Raw genomic sequence first — 22,346 nt, 5'->3', positions numbered from 1 at the left:
GATATTCGTTTACAGCTCTCACCCAATCTTCTACTGTGGGGGCCAGGTTTGATTGCCATCTCCTAGCAATCATCCTTCTAGCTTGAAATAGGCATCTTAGAATTACAATAGTTACTCCCTTTCTCTCTACTTTCTCATTTCTATATCCTAAGATACACACTATAGCATTTAATTCTATCACAGTCCCGAAGACACTACTTAGCGTCTCTACTACTCTTTCCCAATATCTAAATAGTTTGGGACACTTCCAAAGCATATGTATTAAATTTCCTGTCCCCCCACACCTGGGACAACAGTCGTCAGCTCTTCTACCAAATCTAAATAACCTCTGGGGAGTATAGTATGCTCTATTAATCACCATCAGGTGAGATATCTTATGGGGGGGAGAAACCGAGACCTTTGGGCATGCCTCTAGAATCTTTTTCCACTGTGCCTGTGTTATATTACCTACGTCTAGCTCCCATTTCCCCTTCTCGACCCTACTTTTCTTCTCACAATTAATCTGTTCACCCAGCTGGGAGTAAAATTTAGATATTAATCCCTTAGTGGGTCCTACTTGTGCTACCAGATGTAACAATTGCAATTCTTCCCATACTAGTGATAAATTTCCAAACTGGGTCTTTAAAGCATGCCTCACTTGTATATATGCATAAAATGAGTTTTGTGATATCTTAAATTCTTTTTGCAGTTCCACAAATGATTTAATACCCCTGCCTCCATATAGATGATTCAACCTTTCAATACCGCATTTTTCCCATTCTAAAATTCTACCAACCCGCCATATTTCTTGTAGCTTCCTATTGTTCCAGAGAGGCGTATACTTTGTTATTTCCCTATATCCCATTTTTTTTTAACTATATCCCATAGCTTTAACATCATTTTTACTGTAGGGCATCTATACTGGAATGAGTCCGCTTCCAAGGTCTCAATCAGCGTTCTATGTGGGGAGCCTGTTAAAACTAGTCTCCCATTTGGAGTTCCTCCATTCACCACTTCGATCCCCCCTAGCTGTTGTAATTGGGATGACCAGAAATAACACTCCGGGTATGGGACTGTGAATCCTCCTTCCTCTACCGGTAGCTGGAGCATCCGCAATCTCAATCTGGCTTGTCCTCCCTTCCATATTAATTCCCTAAACAACATCTCGATCTTATTAAACCAACTTCTATTGATCCATATTGGGGTATTATGCAATATATATAAAAGTTGGGGCATCCAAATCATTTTTATCAGATTACATCTACCAGCCACCGAGAGAGGCATTCGCTTCCATATAGCAATTTTTTGTTTAAACTTAACTAATAATGGGGCTAAATTATAACTTATAAAATGCTTAGGATCCTTTGTCAGAGTTACTCCCAGATATTTCAAGTTATCCACTGTTGACATTTGGGGGACTCACAGGGCCGTTTGCTGACTGGCTGGGTCCATAGGGAGACATTCCGACTTTTCCCAATTAATCTCCAGCCCTGTGAAACCTCCAAACTCCTGCACCAATCCTATTGCTTTTGTCAATGAATGCCTCATATCCCCCAAAAATAACAGGATGTCGTCTGCGTAAAGTGCAATTTTTTCCTCCCCAGTTTTTCTCAAAAAACCAACTATCTCCCGATTTGCTCTGATTGCACAGGCTAAGGGCTCTATGGCAAGAGCGAAGAGTAGGGGCGACAATGGGCACCCCTGCCTCGTCCCTCTCCCCAACTCTATTTTATCGGAGAACTCGTTATTAATTTTTAATCTTGCACTGGGTTTATCATATAACATCCTAATCCAACCAATAAAAGAAGGACCCAGGCCAAATTTCTCCAATACTTTCCATATATATCCCCATTCTACGCTATCAAATGCTTTCATTACATCTAGTGCCACAACTGCTTCCGGAGTGTCATTATCCGTTGGGATCTGTAGGTTCAAAAAGGCTCTTCTAATATTTATGCTAGTTGACCTATTGGCTATGAACCCTGTTTGATCCATGTGCACTAATCTTGCTATAACTCGATTAAGCCTAATTGCTAATACCTTGGCCAGTATCTTTGTATCAGTGCACAGGAGAGAGATTGGTCTATACGCTGCTACATCTAATGAATCCTTTCCTTCCTTGTACAACAAAATTATAACTGCCTCCATCATTGATGGTGGCAATTTACCCTCCCCATTTGCTCCTCTTAACATCTCCAGCAATTCAGGAAGCAGTATCTCGCCATAGTTTTTATATACTTCAATCGGCAGCCCATCCGGCCCAGGCGATTTCTGATTTGGCATGCTCGCAACTGCTTCCTGAAGTTCCTTCAAAGTTATTGGGGCTTCCAATTCTTCTCTTTCTTCTTGTTTCAAACGTGGTACCTCTAAGTGACCTAAAAATGTCTCCATCTGCTCATCCATCCCCACTTTCTGTGCAGTATATAGTTTTTTATAGTATCCTCCAAATACTTGACATATACTCCCAGTTTCCGTTGTAACCTCTCCCTCCATTGTCCTAATCGCCGGGATTGAAGAAGGGCCAGAATTATTCTTCACCAATTGTGCCAACATTTTTCCCATACTTTCCCCTTCTGCAAAAGAGGCTTGCCGTTGGAACATATGTTGTAACTCCGCTTTCTTCAAAATTATTAACCTAAGTTCTTCTTGTTTATCTAGCCAGATTTTTTCTTTTCCCTGGGTAGGGTCACTGATATAGTCCCTTTCAGCCTCTAACACTTCTCTCCCTATTCTTACCTCCTTCTCACTTGACTTTCTATTTATTTTTGCTATTGATTGAATCAGGAGTCCCCTCAAAAATGCTTTCAGAGCGTCCCATAAAATCCCTGATGTTACTGTACCACGGTTATTTTTTAAAAATTCTTTTAGTTCCCACTGGATTCTCTCTGGACCTTCTTCTGTCTCTTTTTTTATTAGTTCTAACCAAAGCGGGTTCAATTTCCACACCTTCTGTACCCTTCGTTCTCTCATTTTTAATGCTACTATCACTGGAGAATGATCTGAAATCCCCCTAGGCTGATATTCAATCTTTTCCACCATTTGTAGGGCCAGGTCATTCCCCAGTATCATATCTATCCTGGACAACGTGGAATGTGAGGCCGAACGGCAGCTATACTGCCGGGCTCCCGGATTCCCAGTTCTCCATAAGTTTAGTAGTCCTACTTCTTCCAGGTACTGACCCAGCCTCCCCTGTCCAGCCGGTTCCACCAGTATCTTTTCTGGAAATCTATCAATTTTAATATCTAAAACCGTATTGAAATCCCCTGCTATTATAATGGGAATTCCATCTGCCCCCAATAAAAATTCATGTAATTTAAACAGCACTTCCATTTTAAATGGTGGCGGGATATAAATGTTTGCCAATATACATTCTCTATTCTCAATTAAACAGTGTAGGAAAATATATCTACCCTTTTCATCTAGGCTGACCCGCTTACATACAAAATTCACCCCTGTTCTTACCAAAACACTCACCCCTCTGCTATATGACGAGTATACAGAATGGTATTGAGATTGATATTTTCTACTCTGCAGCCGATATATTGTATCTCTATTTAAATGAGTCTCCTGCAGACATGCCAACCCTACTCCATATCCCTCCAACATGGAAAACACCGCTTTTTGTTTCACCTGCGTCCCCAGGCCCCTCACATTCCAGGAGCCTATCTTAATTTTCCCATCCTGCATTTACATAAACAGATGAGAAAAAAAATGGGGCGAGGGAGAAAGAAAACAAGGCGGGGAGTATTTCTAAAAAGGACAATACTAGGATCCACTTATCCCCCAGTTCCTTCCATCTCCCCCCTACCTTCTTTATTAAATTATACCAAACTTCCCAAGCATTAATCCCCAATATGCTGACAAATTTACTGACCGTCACCACTATTTCATATATTATATATCTCCTAATGTGAGTTATGCTATATACTTGTTTATTACAATTTTTTCCCATGTAATCAATAAATTTTCTTTGTTTTTTACCACCCCATATTTTGTGTCCTTTCTTTATTTGCATTATCTCCTGAGCCCCATTCATTAGTGCAAACATGTTTTTTTTTTCCCCCAACCTCCCCCATATTTTTCCCTCCCCTCCCATCCTGCCTCCCTCCCACCCCTCCCCCACCTACCCAGGTGTAACCCAAGGGGCTTATTAGTGACCTTATACCATTCTTTTCACAACCTATACACCACATACACCTTCTACACTCGCCGTGTATTACCTCCCTCCCCCCCCCCCCCCCCCCCCCCCACACACACAAAAAACAAAAAAAAAGGCTATACATACATCACCCCCCCACCCCTTTCTATCTTCCTACCACACTCGCACTCCTGACCAGGAACCACAAAAACTAAAATTTTTCTCTATTTTCTTCTATCCATTTTTCCACTTCAATTGGAGAGCTAGCAACCTGGGTATGCCCTAATGCACTAATCCATAACTTTGCAGGGTAAAGAAGAGCATATGACACCCTGAGCTTCTGTAACCTGCGTTTCACCTGAAAAAAATCTGCCCTTTTTCTCTGGAGTTCTGGGGAAAAATCGAAATATAATGATATTCTAACACCCTTGTACAGTATATTCCCCATTTCTCTTGCTTTCCGTAACAACACCACTTTATCTTTATAATTGAGTAGTTTCATCAGTAATGGCCTAGGACGACCCCCCTCAAGTGGGGCTCTAAAGGGCACTCTATGCGCCCTCTCTATGGAGAATGTTGTTGAAAAAGCGTCTCTACCAAACAAATCAATTAATAAATGTTCCATAAATTCAGCGGGATTTACACCCTCGCTTTTTTCAGGAAGACCCACTATGCGCACATTGTCCCTCCGGAGTCTATTTTCCATTTCATCCATTCTTGTTCTATATCCACTAAACTGCTCCTTCAAACTTTCTACTTCTTTAATTAGGAAGGTTGTATCGTCTTCTAATCTACTAGTCCTTATCTCAAGTTCTGTCGTCCTTTCCACCACTTTCTGTAAGTCTTGCCTTACCACCAGTAGGTCCTCCTTCACTACCTTCATTTGGTTACAGAGTTCTTTCAGTGAGATGTTACATGCGTTTACGGCCAATAACACGTCCTTAATAGTTGGCTCTTTTTCTATCGGAGGAGAGTCACCCGTTGTAATCTCTATACTCTGTTCCCCTGCATCCGCATTTTTATTAACTGAACATTTTGCCACTGCTCCAGCCTGCGCATTAATATTAATGTTTGACTGTCCCATGCTTTTCCTTTCAGACATTACACCTTGCTGCCCCTTTGTCTGTCCTTTTTTAGGAGGGGTCTGAGATGACTGTACCGGGTTATGAGCAAATTGTTCTAATTTATCTGCTGTGGCGGATTGTTGCGAACTTTTTTCCCCTCTTTCCTTTGCAGAACGCAGGTGCTGCATCTTACTTTCCTTTTCTCGCCCCTTTCTTCAGAACAGTCCTGGATATATCGTATTTTAATAGATTTTTTACTTTTTAACCCAACCACCCCAACACTCAGTTAATCGCTTAGTGCAATATTAGCCGTATTCCAGTGTTCAGTTCAGGTATCACAAAAAAAACTTCCTGTTTCTTGGCTTCACAGCACAACAGACATTTATTTGCACGCACTAGCTCAGGTACCGTTCAGCCAGTTGATTTTTAGAACAGCCACCAACCCTCGATTGGTCAATTAATGCGATACTGAGCTAGTCTTATAGCCAGTCCACAAGCTCTCAGATTCAAATATTCCTGGTTCGCTGCTTACAAATGTTCATTTTTTTTTTTTTTTACAACGGGTACTTCTTGCATATACTACCCGAGGTTATCAAACACTCGTCTTAGAGCACACAAACGAGGCAATGAGATCCAGAGAGAAAAAACAAGGAGATGTAAGTCCCTCTTACCCCGTCCAGCGCCCTCCTGATTACAAATTACCGATTCTCAGGCATCGCTGTGTCACAGCCTGCTCTGCCAGACCTCCATCTGCTATGCCCCTCGCACCGCCAACTTCTTCCTCCCCGCAATCCTGCCGCTTACCTCCTTCCTCCTATCGCGGCTTACTGGGGAGTGGGAGAACCTTTGGTGTCCACTGTGTGCGGCGTCTCTCAGCAGGAGGGGTTTGGCGTTGGTCGGGGGTACTCGTGCTTCTTCGGCCATGCTCGGTGGGGTTCGGAACCCGGAAGTCAACGGAAATCTCCGAAGGCTCAGCGCAATAGTACAGTGATACGCCGTCACTCCTCCTCCCGTCCAGCTACGATAATTAGCTCCAGCCCACCTCACGCTGCATCCGACCGTAGCACTACGCGCTCCACACTCTCACCATGGGGGACTGGGAGGGAGTCACACACGGCGTCTCACATCACTCGCTCACTCCACCTTGTGCATCCGGTCACACCCCCCTGCTCCTGTTAGTTCGGTATTTGTACATTGAAATCATATCCCCTCTCAGTGTGTGTTTACATGTATAAAACATTTTTTTTTTGCTAGAAAATTACTTAGAACCCCCAAACATTTTATATGTTTTTTTTCTAACACCCTAGAGAATAAAATGGCGGACATTGCAATACTTTTTTTCACACCATATTTGCGCAGCGGTCTTACAAGCGCCCTTTTTTTGGAAAAAAAAATTGCTTTTTTGAATAAAAAAATAAGACAACAGTAAAATTAGCCCAATTTTTTTTATATTATGAAAGATAATGTTACGCCGAGTAAAGTGATACCTAACATGTCACGCTTCAAAATTGCACCCGCTCGTGGAATGGCGTCAAACTTTTAGCTTCAAAAATCTCCATAAGCGACATTTAAAAATTCTACAGGTTGCATTTTTTGCGTTGCAGTGGAGGGCTAGATGTAAAATTATTGCTCTCGCTCTACCGATTGCGGCGATACCTCACATTTGTGGTTTGACCGCCGTTTTCATATGCGGGCGCTACTCACGTATATGCTCGCTTCTGCGCGTGAGCTCGCCGTCACGGGGTGTTTTTTAAAATCTTTTTTTTTCTTATTTATTTTAATTGATTTTATTTATTTTTACACTGTTTAAAAAAAAATGGATCACTTTTATTCCTATTACAAGGAATGTAAACATCTCTTGTAATAGAAAAAAGCATGACAGGTTCTCTTAAATATGAGATCTGGGGTCAAAAAGTCCTCAGATCTCATATTTGGACTTAAATGCAATAAAAAAAATAAAAAAAAAGTAATTTGAAAAAATTACATTAAAAAAAAATATACCTTTAAGAGGTATGGGCAGAAGTGACGTTTTGACGTTGCTTCCGCCCTCCTATGGTTTAGAGACGAGTGGGGGCCATCTTAGCCTCACTCGTCTCTATACCCAGCTAGGAAGAGGACCCAATCGCCTCCGCCACTACCGACGGCTCTGGTAAGCGGCGGAGGGCGCGGGAGGGTGGCGGCACCTCTCCAGCCGCCGATAGCGGTGATCTCGCGGCGAACCCGCTGCAGAGACCACCGTTATCGTACAGACGACCGACACCTGAAGAGATGGCTATCTCTGTTGTGGCAGCAGCTGCTGCCGTTACCAAGATATCCCTCTTCAAAAATAGGACGTACATCGGCATACGCTGGTCGTTAAGTGGTTAAAACAGTTTTTTTTGCTAGAAAATTACTCCCAAACAATATATATTGTTTTTTTTTTCTAACACCCTAGAGAATAAAATGGCTGTCATTGCAATACTTTTTTTCACACCATATTTGCGTAGCGGTTTTATAAGCACATTTTTTTGGGGGAATAAATTAATAGATAACAGTAAAATTAGCCCATTTTTTTATATTGTGAAAGATAATGTTACGCCGAGTAAATTGAGACCCAACATGTCACACTTCAAAATTGCACCCGCTCGTGGAATGGCGATAAACTTTTACACTTAAAAATCTCCATAGGAGTTGTTTAAAAAATTCTATAGGTTGCATGTTTTGCGTTAGAGGAGGTCTAGGACTAGAATTATTGCTCTCGCTCTACTGATCGCGGCGATAACTCACATGTGTGGTTTGAACACTGTTTTCATATGTGGGCTCTAGTCACGTATGGGTTCGCTTCTGCGCAAAAGCTCGGCAGGATAGGGCACGTTTTAAAAAAAACGTTTTTTATTTATTTATTTATTTTCCCTTATATTTTTTATTTTTACACTGTTTAATCACTTCAGCCCCGGACGATTTTACCACCTTCCTTACCAGAGCACTTTTTGCGATTCGGCACAGCGTCGCTTTAACTGACAATTGCGCGGTGGTGCGACATTGCACCCAAACAAAATTGACGTAATTTTTTTACCACAAATAGAGCTTTCTTTTGGTGGTATTTGATCACCTCTGCGGTTTTTATTTTTTGCGCTATAAACAAAAGAAGAGCGTCAATTTTGAAAAGTGGGGACTCGCAAGGGGAGGAGACTGATCGGTGTTCCTCTGTACTGGGAACACACCATCAGCCTCCTCTCCACTGACAGGACGTGGATCTGTGTGTTTACATACACAGATCCACAGTCCTGCTGTGTTCCCGGGCAATCGCAGGTTGCGCGGTGGACATTGCGGCCTCCGGGCACGCGCACCGGGTCCCAAGCACCGCCGCAGGCACGCGCACCCCCTAGGCGGCCCGGAATGGGAGGATGTCATATGACTCCCACCCAGGATGGGAGATCCCATCTGTGGGCGTCATATGACTATGGGTGGGTAGGGAAGTGGTTAAAAAAAAATGGCCCTTTAAGAGCTATGGGCGGAAGTGATGTTTTGATGTCGCTTTCACACAGCAATTGTATGGAGATGGGTGGGCCATCTTCCCCTCATTCGTCTCCATTCCAAGCAGGAGACAACACGCGATCGCCTCCGCCGCTGCCGACGGCTCTGGCCAGACTGCCCACTGAAGAAGGGGATACCAAGTTTATGGCAGCTTTCTGCTGCCATAACTAAGATATTCTCCTTCAAACGGCCACCGTAAAACTGTGACGGGTGGTCCGTAAGTGGTTAAATGTGCCTATAAATGTAAAAATTTAAGATTGTGCAATAAAAGTCCATGCAAAGCAAATGTAATGATTGTCCTCAAAACACAATCTTCTATGTGCTTCTTTAGTATAACTGGTGGTGAAACCCCTGATGACCCCCTTCAGACTAAACCAGTTTGGACTTTGGGAACAAGTCACCGTACATGGATGTCGTCTGGTGGCCATCTTTGATGTAGGATACTCCATGTTTTTATGACTTTTGTTTTGCTTTGCATGGACTTTATCCACAATGTTGAGTTTTTATGCTTATAAGAACATTTAAAATGTTTATAAAGTCAGAAGTTTTTTCTTGTTTTTTTTAATCTTCGAGCATTCTCTAAGGTGCAGAGACCCCCCTAATACTGAAATGAGTCCATCTCGATTCAGCGATGTTGCAGGAGAGTCTCAGCTGCCTTGGACTCTCTCCATTGACTCCTGTCAGTCAACGTCCGTGAGCTGCTGAGGAGAGAGAGGGGTGGATGAACCACAGCTCCTCCTCTGAATAAACACACATAGCAGCGGTTTGGTTGCCCCCATAGAAAGCTGCTTGCTTTGGGGGCGCTTGGCATTAGGGAGGGGCCAAGATCACCAACGGGGGACCTGAGAAGAGGAGGATCTGGGCTGCTCTGTGCAAAGCCACTGCACAGAGCAGGTAAGTATAACATGTTTGTTATTTTTAAATAAAAAAACTGAGACTTTAGTATCACTTTAACGCATAGACATACAAAAGTACGTGCTATATTTGTTTTGATTTGTACAAGAGTGATAGCAGTGATCATAGGGTTATGAGAGTGGGCTTCCGCTTTAAACACTGACCACAGGGGCCATGCACTGCTGGCATTTATAGAACACCTTATATTTTTTTTTAAATACAAGGCATTCTCTGATTAAACGAGGTGGGTAGGAGAGGCTGTGATAGTATTCTTGCCAATCAGTGGTGTTCCTAGATGTATGAAAAACCCACTGTGTGATAAAAATATGATGATGTTAACAGTAATATGTGTAATACTATGCTCTACATAGTTTTTACTAAATTTGTTTATAGTTTGATCCTTCTTTTCTGTATGCTAATGCTTAGAGGATCTCTGATATTGGCTCCAGGCACAGAGCAGCTTGCTGGATCTATTAACTAGGTGCACTTAAACATTTAAATTGTTCAGCAAGTTGGGGATCTGTATAAGTGATGAAAAAGTTTAGGTGGTTATAAACTATGCCCTGTTTGCTATTGTCAAGAATTATTTACATGGCCTTCTCTGTGCTCTTTGGTTTCCAAAAGATCTATAGTTTTTATGCATGCCCTTAAGCTGGCCATACACTATTAGATTTTCAAACAATCGCTTGTACACAAATTCTCATCAGTATGATTGATTGACACGACAAATGGTGTTCAAAAGTATCACTTGCCGACCAGCCGCCACAGTTTTACTGCGGCAGTTTGGCTCGTCTGGGCAAATCAACGCTTGCCATTGTGGCCACTAGGGGGCGTGCACCGTCGGAGCCGTAGCGGATGCCCGGCGGGCGCGATGACCACCGGGCACCCGCAATCGCTCACAACAGAGAGAACTGGAATCTGTGTGTGTAAACTGTTCTTTCAGGGGAGAAGAGACTGATCGTGTGTTCATACAAAGTATGAACAGTGATTTTTCATCTCCCCTAGTAAGTCCCATCCCCCTTCAGTTGGAACACAGTGCGGGAGCACAGTTAACCCCTTGATCGCCCTCTAATATTAACCCCTTCCCTGCCAGTAACATTTATACTGTAATCAGTGCATTTCTTAATCGTACATCACGGAACACAGAGCCATAGTAGTTACTATGTGGGTTATAGGCCACCTTCAGGTGATGGACACTGGCACACCCTAAGACAGGAAGTCTGCTCCCTATATAACCCCTCCCACTACTGGGAGTACCTCAATTTTTTCAGCAGTGTCTTAGGTGTTGGTCACGAGTAAAGATATTCTGTGCTAAACTCCATTGGAAGATTCCTTTACTGGGACAAGCTATGCAACCGGATGCATTCAAAGTGTCTCTTCTAGGCCGAATTAAATGGTATCCAGGCCTCATGTCCGAAGAAACAAGGTTTTACTGGTGGTGTGCTTTACAGGTCCAGGAGTGTGGGTTCCCTGAGGGTCCCCAGATCCTGAAGGTTTGGTAACAGAGCCCACCGTGAGGGGTGAAGATTGGGTCTGTTGGTTTATCACAGATATCCTTGCGGCGGGAAAGGTAAGTGGAGGTTTCTAAGGATTTTTTTTTATTTTTCCTATGAAATGTCAACTTTAAAAAAGTAAATGTTGTCATGCCTAAGAGTTACCACTGGGGGCTGTATAGAGTACGTACCTTGTCGTACTTTCCTCAGAGATCACACTGTGCAGCAGAAACGGCAGGCTTCCCTCCTGCAAGCAGCTCAGACCTCCGGTAAGATTGGGGAGGGATTTTTCTTCCACTAATCACCCCCCCACCTGGACAAAGCTCTCCCCCTCTTCCTGGACAGAGGGAAGCTAAAAACGATTGGCCATGCTGCTCCGTTTTTTTTCACTGCCCCTGCATGGCGGATTATCTCGGGTCTCCTCCTCGCCATCCCCTCCCCACACACATGCTGAGCCCGTCGGATCGGAGGCCTGTGCTTGCGTGGAAAAACCCTCTCTTGACAAGAGAGGGGGCCGCAATGTGATGTAAAGGGTGGGGCTTAGCGCTGCGTTGGTGTCCTGCAACGTCCAGCGTATGTTTAAAAGCTAAATTTTTGCTGGCTGCAGATGTCTGAGGGACACGAGCAAAAAGGGGCATGTAAGAGGTTGGGGGACACAGGCATTCCCTGACACATTTACTAATAGCATCAGGCTGAGTGTTAATAGCAGTGGCTGGACTATTGCTCAAGCAGTGGATGCGATTTCTTCTGGTAGCATCTCTGCATTTCTGCATCAGGCTATGGTCAGAAAGGGGGCTAGAAACACCCCAAAAAAGGGCATAAGAGGGACTCTTATCAAGCTCAAAAAAGCCTAGAACCATCTCTAAAAAAAAAAAAAAGCCGTCCTCCCCTGAGAGTTCTGAGGTGGCTGGTCAGAGTGAGCCATCTGGGCCGTCAGGTGTTGCAACTGTTTCCAACACTACAGCCCCTGTTCTTCAACCATATTGGGGTTGGAGCAGAGAATAGTGGCTTTAATTGCATCCCAGAATGGGACTAAGCACGATAGGTCCCCTTTTTTTTTACCCTGGACCCTCAAACTGAGGAACTGGGGGCAGGAGATGATGAGTTTCTCTCAGGGGACCAGCAAGAGGCCGATGACTCCTCTTCTGAGGGGTCAAATGCGGAAGGATCAGGTTCACAATCTGAAAGATCGATGGTACAATCTCTTACTGAATTGGTCCGCTACGCATTCATGCTACCTTTAAATGAGTCAGTCGATAAGCCTACTTCTTGTTTGGGTTCGCTAAAGCCTCCCCAAACTGTTTATGCTTTTCCTATCCATTCATTGTTGGAAACGCTTATGTATTCTGAGTGGGATCACCCAGATAAGCAGTTTTACCCTTCAAAAAAGTTTTCAACACTTTATCCTGTAGAGGAAAAATGTAATAAAAAATGGGAAATTCCAGCAATTGACGCTGCTATATCCTCTGTGAATAAAAGTTTGACTTGTCCGATAGACAATGCTCAAATGCTTAAGGGTCCAATGAATAAGAATGAATGAATATTAAAAAAACACTTTTTCTCTGGCAGGTTAAGTAACTCAGCCTGCACTGGCAGCAACTGGTGTATGTCAATCCTTGAGAAACCAGTTTAAACAGGTACTCAAGATTATTCCTGATCAGCAGGCCCAAGAGTTGGTCGAGCTACCAGGGGCATTATGTTTCGCAATAGACGCTATAAGAGATTCTATTCTCCAGGCCTTACGCTTGGACTGGTGCATCTACGTAGAATACTATGGTTGAAAAATTGGTCAGCCTATGCACCCTGCAAAAAGCTCCTGGCTAGTTTTCCCTTTCGTGGGAAACAGCTGTTTGGGGATGATCTGGATAAATACATTGAAAGAATTTCTAATGGAAAGAGTTCCTTTTTTGCCAGTTAGGAAAAGGAGTAAGCGTATTTTTCGTTTAAACAAGCTTTTTCTCCAGTGCCAGGGGCATCAGACTCCAGGCAGTCTTGATGGCCCCCACCATAAAATTCAAGAGGTAAACCTCAGAGTCAACTCCAGGGACAAAAAAAGGTCCTGGGGAAGGAAGCTTACAAAACAGAGTACTAAGGCCTTATGAAGGGGCGCCCCCGCTCGTTCAAGTGGGGCTAAGATTTCTGCAGTTCTCAAGGATCTGTCAGGAAGAGTGTCAAGACAAATGGATGGCCTTCTCAATAACTCTGATACAAACTAGAGTTCCTAGAGTCCCTGTCTCCTCGTTTTCTCAGATCAAATGTTACCAGGGATCCAGGAAAAAAGAAATCTCTTTCAAGCATTGGACCATCTTTTGTCTCAAAAGGTGATATTGGTGGTCCCCATTGAAGAGCAGAGATTGGGGTTTTATTAAAACCTCTTTACGGTACCAAAACCAAATGGGGATGTCAGACCCATTCTAGATCTCAAAGATCTAAACCGGTTATTGAATATCCGCTCTTTTTGCATGGAATCAATCTGATCAGTAGTCTCCATTCTACATGGTGGAGAACTTCTAGCGTCAATCGACATCAAGGATGCTTGCCTCCATGTACCTATTTTTCCCGCTCATCAAAAATATCTACGCTTCGAGATTGAAAATCTTAATTTTCAGTTTGTAGCTCTGCCTTTCGGTCTAGCTACTGAACCTTGAGTCCTGGCTCCTCTGCTAGCCAGGTTAAGGGCTCAAGGTATAACGATACTAGCTTACTTAGACGATCTGCTCTTGATAGACCAGTCAGTAGCCCGCTTAGACCAGAGTTTGGTCACCACAGTCAGCTACCTGGAATACCTAGGTCGGATTCTTAACCTAGAAAAATCTTCCTTAAAACCATCAAGGAGATTGGAATACTTGGATCTGATCATAGATACAGCTCAGAAGAGGGTGTTTTTTCCCCAGGCAAAGATCAGTGCCATAAGGGAACTGGTTTAGGAGATCAAAGCTAAGAATCTTTCTATTTGACTTTCCATGAGATTATTGGGGAACATGGAGGCTTCATTCAAGGCTGTTCCTTATGCTCAATTTCATTAGAGACTACTGCAAAACAGTATCCTGCCAGCTTGGAACAAGAAGGTCCAAGCTCTAGACTTCCCAATGCGTTTGTTTCCAAAGGTGCACCAGAGCCTCAGTTGGTAGTTAATAGCCAAGAAACTGCAGAAGGGAGAATCCAACCAGTTACCTGGAAGGTGGTAACAGATGCCAGCCTTTTGGGTTGGGGAACAGTCCTGGAAGAAGTGACTGTCTATGGGAAATGACTTTTCCCTTCAATATTCTCGAAATTCCGGCAGCACGCCTGGACGTTCAGGGTACGGAATTGTCCTGTCAGGATCTAATCCAACAATGCCACAGCAGTGGCCTATATCAATCACCAAGGGGGCACGAGAAGTCGTGCGGCCCAGAGAGGTGAATCATATCCTAACTGGGACCGAAAACAATACACCCTGCCTATTGGCAGTCTTCATTTCAGGGATAGAAAATTGGCAGGCGGACTACTTGAGTTGCCAGCAGTTGTTCCCGGGAGAATGGTCACTTCAACCCAATGTCTTTCTAACAATATGTCAAAAATGGGGAATTCCGGACGTGGATCTATTTGCGTCCAAGTTCAACAAAAAGATTGACAACTTTGTGTCAAGAACAAAGGATCTGCTGGCATGTGAAACAAATGCCTTGGTATTTCCGTGGAATCAGTTTTCATTAATTTATGGAAAGTCAGTGATTCTTGTTGCCCAGGAGATCTTAGTATGCAGAGATCGTAAAGATGGCGTTAGGGGTCCCGTGGACCCTACCGCCACGCCCAGACCTGCTCTCGCAAGGTCTGGTTTCCTATCCTACCTTACAAACGCTAAATTTAACGGTTTGGCTATTGAGACCCACATTCTGAAGAAGCGTGGTCTTTCAGGTTCGGTGGTTTCTTCCTTGATTAATGCAAGGAAGCCGGCCTCCAGAATCATATATTATAGAGTCTGGAAAGCATATGTCTCCTGATGTGAATCCAGGGGTTGGCACCCCAGGAAATATGTCATAGGTAGAATCCTTGACTACATCCTTGATCTACTGATGGGGTTGTCCTTCTGGTAATAACCCCTCAGCCTGCTTCCTGCAGCTCAGTATTTTTCTGCCTAATGAAGAAGGACCTAGGCTCCCTGCTGAGACCATCAGTCCTGGGGATTTTTTCTGGATTTTTTGCCTTTTGCGCAAGATTTTAAGATCCTGTGATCTGCTATCAACAGCCGGCTGGGTGAGAGGCTGGATAATATAGACCCTTGCCTGGCCATTGAGCGTGTGCAGACCCTAGCTGCGTGCTGAGTCGGTCATGACATGCCCCTCAGGCTCCAGGGGCTGCCGGTGAGCGCAATGCTCCAGGGCACATAAATGACCGGACTACTGATGTCTTTGTCACAGTGTGCCATGGCCAGCAGCCACCCCGTACTGCTCGGGTGTGGGTCTGTGATGGGATGTGCCCAACTCGTCCGGATAAGAAGTACAGCTCTTCCTGCCTCAGCGGCATTGAGCAGCTGGGCATTCCCTAGGAGGTTGATTAGGGGGTCCCTCTCCTCCCTCTCTTCTCTCCCTGTCCCTAATTTACCTCCCCCTGTGGGGGATGCTGCATTACTGGGCGCTGAGTGGCGTGTGTACCTGAGCCAGGGCTTCTCCGGGCGGCTCTGATCCTGGATTGGGGGCTGTCTGTAGTCTCTCTTCTGGTGTCTGTGGGCTCTGTATGTGCTGCCACCATAGTGCTGTCTGTCACCATTATCTCTGTTCATTCTCTGTGTACAGCTACTTGTAGGCCAATTTCTGTGAGTCTCTGTGCAAAACATGGTTGGCGGCCATTTTCCCTGTGATTGTCTTTTATACAGGGCACTTGGCGGCCATTTTTTTGTAGCGTTAGTGCGTTTTTTTTCTCCTCAGCGCTGGTTCCTGTACCTCAGAACAGTGCGTTTTTTTGCTCTGGACACCTGGGAGCTGACACTGGACACAGGCACCTGTAACAGCACAGCACAGCACTCGGGCGGGGTGCTGAGTCCTGCAGTGGGGGCCCCTCAGTCTGCAGCAGCTAGGAGGGTGGGATTGAGCATCTTGTCCTAAGTCCCCAAGGGCGGCAGACAGGGTTGGTCTGCATGGCATCAGAAACTGGTGTTTCTTCCCCAGATCTCCTTGCAATTGCAGCTGGCTCGTCTGCACAGTGCAGTGCCTTTGGACGCTTTGTCGGCAGTCCTTGAAACGTTCGTTGCCAGGGTGGAGGCGGTGTGCGGGCGCAAAGGTGGTAAAAAACAGCCCCTGCCACCCCCTTCTCCGTGGAGAGTTCTGACTCTCAGGTGGCCCCTGCTCTGATGTGTCAGAGGACGCTGACCAGGACCGATCGGACAGTGAGGATGATTCCCCTGTCTGGGTCTGCACAATGCAAAGCGCTAGTAGGAACACTTATCACAGCTGTGCGTGATACCCTGAAGATGTAGGATACAGCAGGATCCTCTGCTAAAGTAGCGGTCCTTTTTGGGTCCCGTAAGCCAGCCCATACACCTAAGGTGTTTCTGTATCGGACTTATTTTGATGAGTTCATATACAAGGAATGATGAAGCCCGCACCGGACCTTTTGGGTCCCAAAAAGAATGGCGGTGCGAGAGGAGAGCCTTCTTAAGAAATGGTTGACTCCCCCATTCGTGAACCCCCCAGTATCCAGGTTAAAAAAAGTAACCACGATCCCGGTAGTAGGGACTCCTGCATTTAAAGACCCTACTGACAGGAAGGCCAAGGCAGTGGCCCATTCCCTGTTTACGGTGGCGGGGTCAGCGATACGACCAGCAAAACTATTGCACCGTGAATTGGAGAAGCAGCAGGCCTCTTCTGCCTGTGTGGAACTAGCAGACCAGTTAATACACTGCCTTAAGTACGTCTGTGACACGGCCCCGGATACACTTCCCTTGGTCTCCAGAGTGTCCGTTTTAGCTGTGGTGCTGTTGGTGCCTGATTTGGCTGAAATGCTGGTCTGCGGACCAGGCATCTAAAAAAAAAAAAAAAAAAAAAAAGCCTTGACGGATTTACCCTTCCTTTGGAGCCTCGCTGGGTGACGTTATTAAGAATGTCACAGGTGGGAAGAGCACTTTTCTCCCACAGTCCAGAAAAAGTAAGGAGCCACCCGCAGGCAAGGGCCCTCATTATACACTCAAAAGAGGCTTTTTTGCCTGGCCTGGACTTCAGTAAAGCGCTCCCAGTCCGACAGGGCGACTACTGAGGGACAGAAGCATCTCTGGACTCACAAGCCTAACAAGCCTGCCAACAAAAGTACTACCACATGAAGGTTTGCCCCGCCCGTCACTTGGGTGGGGGGGGGGTCACCTTTGGGAGTTTGCAGCCTGGTGGGCCTTTCACTGTCTGACCAATGGGTCTGCGAACTGATTTCATCAGGCTACCAGATAGTTACTCTCTTGGCCACCAAACAGATATTTCCCCTCCAGCATACCCTTACTCCTGGCTCACCGGGAGGCCCTGTTTGGGGCAGTAAGGGACCTGCTAAGCAGCGGGGTGATAGTGCATGTTCCAGAAACGGAAAGGTTTGTAGTCCCCAAAAAAGAAGGGGTGCGTCCAATCTTGGACCTGAAAGCCCTCAATTGCTTTGTGAAAGTACAGATGTTCAGAATGGAATCTGTTCGCTCCATAGTCGCTGCACTCTATCATACTCCCTGGCGTCCTTGGACATCCAGGACGCTTACCTGCACATACTCATATGCCTCAGGCTTCATAGGTTTCTGCAATTTGTAGTAGGGGAAGTTTGTGGCTCTCCTCTTTGGCTTGGTTTCAGCACCCCGAGTCTTTACCAAGGTATTGGCTCCAGTTTTTATTGCGACAACGCAGGATCGCAATCATGGGTTACCTAGATAATCTCCTTCTGAGAGCAGCTTCTGCCTCAGAATAAAGGGAGGATGTGGCGATCACCATGCAAACCCTGCAGGAATTTGGGTGGGTGTTGACAAACTGCAGACTCTCAGACCCGCGGTGAAGTTGTTGATGAACCACAGGTGTTCGTAGCTGCGCTTCTGCATGCGAGTCCTGGGCCTCATGGTAGCCTCCTTCGAGGCGGTACCATATGCCCAATTTCACACCAGAGTCTTGACAAAATGGGACAAATCTCTGTTATCCCTGGATCGACAGATTCAAGTGAGACAGTTATTCAGGGATTCCCTTCTCTGGTCGCTGAGATCTCCGGCCCTTCAGTCCGGGAAGTCGTTCCTACCTCTACATTGGATAGTGATCACAACAGACACCAGTCTGACTGGCTGGGATGGAGTACTGGGAGTACAATTGACCCAGCGCCTCTGGTCGAGGGAGGAATCCAAGTTGCGATCATTGTGCTCGAAATTCGAGCGATCAGGCTGTGCCTCTCCACATGGTCGATGAGACTTCGCAGGCATCCGATGAGGATCCAGTCAGACAACACCACGGCGGTGGAATATGTCAACCATCAAGGAGGAACAAGATGCTTGGCTGCAGCACAGGAGGTTGCTCACATCCTTCGGTGGACAGCGCGGCATATACCGGCCCTGTCTGCCATATACATCCCGGGAGTAGAAAACTGGCAGGGGGACTATCTAAGTTGCCAGATGCTGGACCCAGGAGAGTGGTAGTTGCATCCGGAGGTGTTTGCCTGTGGTGGGGCACACCAGATGTGGATCTCCTGGCCTCTCAGCTCAATTGAAAGGTGCAGAGGTTCATATCCAGGACAAGAGATCCTTGGGCGGACGCGTCAGAGGCATTGGTGGCTCCATGGGACCAGTACCAACTGATCTACGCCTTTCCTCTGCTAAAACTGTTACCACGTCTGCTCTGCAGAATGGAGGCCGAGAGGATTCCAGTGATACTGATAGCCCCAGATTGGCCTCAGCGTCCTTGTTACACCGACCTAGTACATCTGGTGGCGGACACTCCCTGGCGGTTACCGATGCGAGAAGACCTTCTGTCTCGAGGTCCGATTCTCCATCCTGCTTTACCGTCCTTGGTTTTAATGGCATGGCTGTTGAAAACCAGGTGCTAAGGAACCGAGGCCCTGTCTGACTCAGTGATTTCAACTATGTTGAGGGCACGAAAATCTTCTTCTCGGAAGATGTACCATCGTATGTGGAATGCTTATGTCTCCATGTCTGAGGAGATGGGGTGGCTTCCACGCACCTATTCCGTTTCCAGGATCCTGCTGTTCCTACAGCGAGGAGTAGACTAGAAACTGGCCTTAAGCACCATCAAGGGACAGATATCAGCCTTGGCTGTCCTTTTCCAACGACCCCTGGCCTCTCACTCTCTAGTGAGCACCTTTGTAAAAGGGGTCCGGCATGTAGTCCCTCTGGTGCGTCCACCCTTGCCCCCGTGGGATCTGAACCTTGTGTTATCGGCGCTTCAGAAACCGCCGTTTGAGAACATCAGGGAAATTCCCTTGTTGACTCTTTCTCAGAAAATGGTCTTCTTAGTGGCCATTACTTCGGCCAGGAGGGTTTCGGAAACGGCGGCCTTGTCTTGCAAGTTGCCATATCTTGTTATCCACAAGGATAAGGTGGTGTTGCGTCTGCAACCTTCTTTTCTACCGAAGGTGGTTTCGGCTTTTCACCTCAATGAAGACATTGTATTACCATCTCTGTGTCCTAAACCGACACACCCTAAGGAGGTGGCTCTCCATTCCCTGGGCGTGGTCCAGGCTCTAAGGGTATATCTCTCTGCCATGGCTCCCTTCCTGAAGTCAGACTGTCTGTTCGTTTCAGTAGTTGGTCCGAAAAAAGGATTGGCGGTCTTGTCGTCCACCATTTCCAGGTGGATCAGACAGATCGTGGTCCAGGCTTATGCCTTGAAGGGACAGGTGCCCCCTTTTCCTGTCGCAGCCCATTCTACCAGGGCAATTGGGACCTCTTGGGCTTTCCGACATCAAGCGTCAGTCGCTCAAGTATGTAAGGCGGCGATTTGGTTGTCCGTTCACACTTTCTACGTTCTACAAAGCGGATGTAAGCGCATATTCTGATGCTTGCTTTGGCTGCAAATTTTTTGCAGGCGGCAGTGTAATGTTGCAAATTTACACTTTTTCTTCTGTTAAGAGAAAAGTTACCTTTTTGAATGTTAATGCACTCTGATGGATATGTTGGCCGCAAGTTCTGATGCGGTTGGTTCAGATGGTGACTCCCCTGTTAGGGAGCACCTCTGGTTGTGGATGAAGTTATATTGCTGTTTCCACCCCTCGTTATGATACTGCTTGGGGACGTTCCTACGGTCAAGATTACTGGAGTTGTGTCAGTCAATGAACGAAAGAGAAAATAGGATTTTTGTAATCACTGTAAAATCCTTTTCTCTGAAGTTTGACGGACACAGCACCCTCCCCTCCTATTGGTTTACGTTATACTGCTTGTTGACGTACTGAGCTGCAGGAAGCAGGCTGAGGGATTATTACCAGAGGGACTACCCCTGGGCGGAACTGTAAAGTTCTGTTGTTTTTCACATGTATTCATGTATTACATGTTCAACCTAGTCCTCTCCTGAAGGTGGCATAATAACCCTACGGTAAAGATTACTGGAGCTGTGTCCGTCAATGAACTTCAGAGAAAAGGATTTTATGGTGAGTACAGAAATCCTATTTTTCTACTGAAGGTACTATCAGGTTTTCATCTAAATCAGGATATTTTTCTACCTTCATTTTTCCCAGAACCTTACAGTCTCTTGATGTCGTGAGAGCTGTCAAAGTCTACTTGAAGGCGACTGCTCAGATTGGGGAAACTGTTGTTTTGTTTGTGTTGCCTGAATGTCCTAAAAGAGGGCAGGCAGCATCACATACCACCAAAAGAAAGCTCTATTTATGGGAAAAAAGGACGCCAATTTTGTTTGGGAGCCACGTCGCACAACCGCGCAATTGTCAGTTAAAACAACACAGTGCTGAATCGCAAAAAGGGGCTTGGTCCTTTGGCTGCAAATTGGTCCGGGGCTTAAGTGGTTAAATTTCCGACACCCAGGTGAAGTTCTTTGGAGAAGCACTGGAGAACTGTTCATTATTTACAGTACCTTGAAATAGTATTCCCACCCCTTGAAATTTTCCATGTTTTTTCACGTTACAACCAAAAACATAAATGTATTTTTTGGGGACTTTATGTTATAGACCAACACAAAGTGGCACATAATTGTGAAATGGAAAGAGAATGATAAATGTTTCAAAATGTTTTACAAATAAATATCTGAAAAGTGTGGCAAAAATGTATTTGTATAGACCCCTTTACTCTGATACCCCTAACTAAAATTGAGTGGAACCATATGTCTTCTGAAGTTGCCTGATTGGTAAATGGAGTCCACCTGTGTGTAATTTTAATCTCAGCAAATACAACTGTTCTGTGAAGCCCTCAGAGGTTTGTTAGAGAAACTTAGAGGAAGTAAACCCTGATGAGTTTACTTCCTCTTTCATTCCCTGCAAAGGCAAAGCATAATGGACTACTATGCATCTCATAGTAGCCCATTATGTGTCACTTACCTGACACAGGAGCCAGCGAAGTCGCTGCTGTCCCCTGTAGTCCACCGCATCCATCTTGTTGGTGGGGTCTCGCAGCTCCGCCACTGTCATTCGGCGAAGCCGCGATGACGTCACTCCCGCACATGCGCACGGGAGCCGACACACGCGGCAGCTCCGTCGCTGAGAATGCCGCGCTCAGTGCGCCTGCTCACCGCTGTCTACGGCGCATGCGCCGTAGACAGCAGTGCCCGTTTTCGGGCAAATATCTCCTAAACCATATAGGTTTAGGATATATTGCTTGGACCTACAGGTAAGCCTTAATCTAGGCTTACCTGTAGGTCAAAGTGGTTTGTAAGGGTTTACAACCACTTTTAATGAACAAACCGCAACATGAAGGCCAAAGAACACACCACACAGGTCAGGGATAAAGTGGAGAAGTTTAAAGCAAGGTTAGGTTATAAAAAAAATATCCCAAGCTTTGAAAATCTCACGATGCACTGTTCAATTCATCATCCGAAAATGGAAAGAGTATGACGCAAGTGCAAAGGCAAGGAGAGCATTAATGCGGTGAAGCAGCCAAGCAACCCATTGTAACGCTGAAGGAGTTTCAGAGATCCACGGCTCAGGTGGGAGACTCTGTCCACAGGACAACTATTAGTCATGCACTCCACAAATCTGTGGCAAGAAGAAAGCCATTGTTTAAAGAAAGGCATATGTTTCCAATTTGCGAGAAGCCATGTGGGGGACACGACAAATGTGGAAAAAGGTGCTCTGGTCAGATGAGACCAAAATTTAAACTTT

General features: G+C 45.6%; 1 protein-coding gene across 13 annotated transcripts in view; it reads left to right on the top strand.

Annotated features, from left to right (window-relative positions):
- The window catches only part of TNRC6B (trinucleotide repeat containing adaptor 6B), a 1,034,757-nt gene that overhangs the window by 477,509 nt on the left and 534,902 nt on the right, over positions 1–22,346 (top strand). The window lies entirely within an intron of this gene.

The sequence above is a fragment of the Lithobates pipiens genome, unplaced genomic scaffold (assembly GCF_037356315.1).
Source record: "Lithobates pipiens isolate NorthernLeopardFrog02 unplaced genomic scaffold, aLitPip1_a1.2 Scaffold_23, whole genome shotgun sequence".
Classification (NCBI taxonomy): Eukaryota; Metazoa; Chordata; class Amphibia; order Anura; family Ranidae; genus Lithobates; species Lithobates pipiens.
Note: the sequence above shows the minus strand (reverse complement) of the source record. Positions and strands in the feature narration are given on the sequence as shown.